Source organism: Empidonax traillii, unplaced genomic scaffold, assembly GCF_003031625.1.
Source record: "Empidonax traillii isolate 1590-97213 ecotype Southwest subspecies unplaced genomic scaffold, ASM303162v1 scaffold292:size1342341, whole genome shotgun sequence".
NCBI classification, from domain to species: Eukaryota; Metazoa; Chordata; class Aves; order Passeriformes; family Tyrannidae; genus Empidonax; species Empidonax traillii.
The window spans coordinates 1156199-1158030 of record NW_020955485.1 but is presented as its reverse complement, the minus strand read 5'-3'; the positions used below and the strand labels follow the sequence as shown (position 1 = coordinate 1158030).

The 1832-nt window shown below is 70.9% G+C and overlaps 1 long non-coding RNA gene across 2 annotated transcripts in view; it reads left to right on the top strand.

The window, feature by feature from the left end:
• Window positions 1-897: 897 nt before the first annotated feature.
• Window positions 898-1832, top strand: part of LOC114060806 — a 9658-nt gene continuing 8723 nt past the window's right edge. The window contains exon 1 of one of the 2 annotated variants that reach the window (XR_003571964.1): window positions 898-1078. This is a non-coding gene — a long non-coding RNA (uncharacterized LOC114060806). The remainder of the gene's footprint in view (window positions 1079-1832) is intronic. The other variant, XR_003571962.1, reaches the window with a different exon arrangement.

Below are 1832 nucleotides of genomic sequence, written 5' to 3'. Positions count from 1 at the left end.
GGGGCCGGGGTCAGCCCGAGGATCAGCGGGCGCCACAAGGGCTCAGCCGCCGCGGTGCTTTCCTTTCCCACCACCGCCCAGCGGCCCCGACCCCCGCGCCCACGCCGCCATCCCCTCAGGGCTGTTCCCACACTGGGCAGGACGCGAAGACTGAGGGGAAAGGAGCTCCGTGGCGCGCCCAGGCAAACCCCAGTCTCTTTGCGGTGCTACTGTGCTTCGTGGGAGGGACGTTTGGCCCTGGGAGCGGGGCCCCGTCTCTGTGTCCACCCGCCGCGTGCATGAGGGGATGGGGCAAGGGATGGCGGCGCCATGACGCCTCGTGCCGCGACGCCCGGTACCAGGCGGTGCGGGGGCTGCCATGGCTCCTCCGCAGCTCTCCTGAAGCTTTGCGGCAATCAATCCCGGGGCCGCCCGGCTCCCCACAACTGGGAGCACCGCAACCCTGCCCGCGGCAGCTGCCCCAGGGCGCCGGCCGGACAACCCCAACTCCGTTCCAGCGCTCCGCCTCCGGGTTTTCAAAACCGCTTCGCCGTGGACAGACAGGCGCCTCAGCCAATAAGAGGCCGCAAAGCGTCAGCACAGCGTTTGCCCTGCCCTGCCGGCCAATCCGCACCGCCCGATCGCTACATCCCGCCCTCCGAGGACAAGTTCGGCTTCGACCCGGCGGCCATGTTGAGTGTGGCAGCCGCGCTTCTCCATCCGGAGGGCGCTTTTTTGGACCCTTCTGCCCCTTCCTTCGCGCTTTCCGCACCGGGGGCCCTTCACGCGCGGCGTTCCCTCGCCAGCGAGGCCGTTGCGAGCGGCGGAGCGGCTACCGAGGGGTGGCACAACCGTGTGGTTGCCCCGCGAAGGGCTGTCGGCGCCATCTTGAGTGTGGCAGAGCTCCCTCAGCCGCGGCGCCAATGCCCCGTTACCCCGCGGCGGGGGGGCTTCGGGGGCAGAAGCTGCCCCGGTGACCGCGGGCGGTGGGAGCACGGCCGTGTTTTACCGGGAGACTGCGGAAGGGGAGCGCGGGGAAGCTCCTGCTGCACCTTAAGCCCTGAGCTCGCGCAAGGCGGGGGCAGTTGAGGCGGCTTGGGTGCGTGTTTTTTTTTTTTTTTTCCTTTTTTTTTTTTTTTTTTTTTTTTTTTTTTTACTGTAAAATAAGCAAACGGGTGGGAATCCCGCATTTCTGCGCGGCGGGCTGGGCGGGCCGCCCCTCCCCGCTCCCCCCGGGGGCGGCCGCCGTTGTTGTTGTGGCCAAAGTTTCCGCGGGGCGCCGAAAACACGGCGCGGTGAGGCGGTGGGGGGGGAGGGGGTGTTTGGCGGGGTACCGGGGGGACGGGGCTGCCCTGGCACCACCGGCAGCCCCGCGGAGGGGTTGCGCAGCACCGGTTCTCCCGCATTAGTGTTATTATTCTTATTTTTAACTCTTGTTATTTCCCCCCTCGCCCCTCCGCAGGCGGCGGGCGGTAGCGAGGGGAGGGGCGGGGAAGGGGGGGGGGGGGGCCCCCCCCCCCCCCCCCCGGGGGGGGGGGGGGGGGGGGGGGGGCGGGGGCAGGGCGCGGGGGGGGGGGCGTGGCCCGCGCCTCGCCCACACGGCTGAGGCCGGGCCCCAGCTCATCGCCGCAGTGGCGCCGCCGCCGCCGGGCTCCTTTAAGCGGCCGTGCCCCATTGTTTGCGCCGCGGCCAATGGGCGCCCGGCGGCCGCGGCGCGCGCGGCCAATGGGGCGCGGCGCGGGGCAGCGCGCGCGCCGCCCCCCGGCTCTATAAGAGGGGCCGGCGGCGCCGCGTGAGTCCCCACTGGCTCGCGCAAAGCCATCTTGGCATTGTTCTGCCCGCCCGCCCGCGCC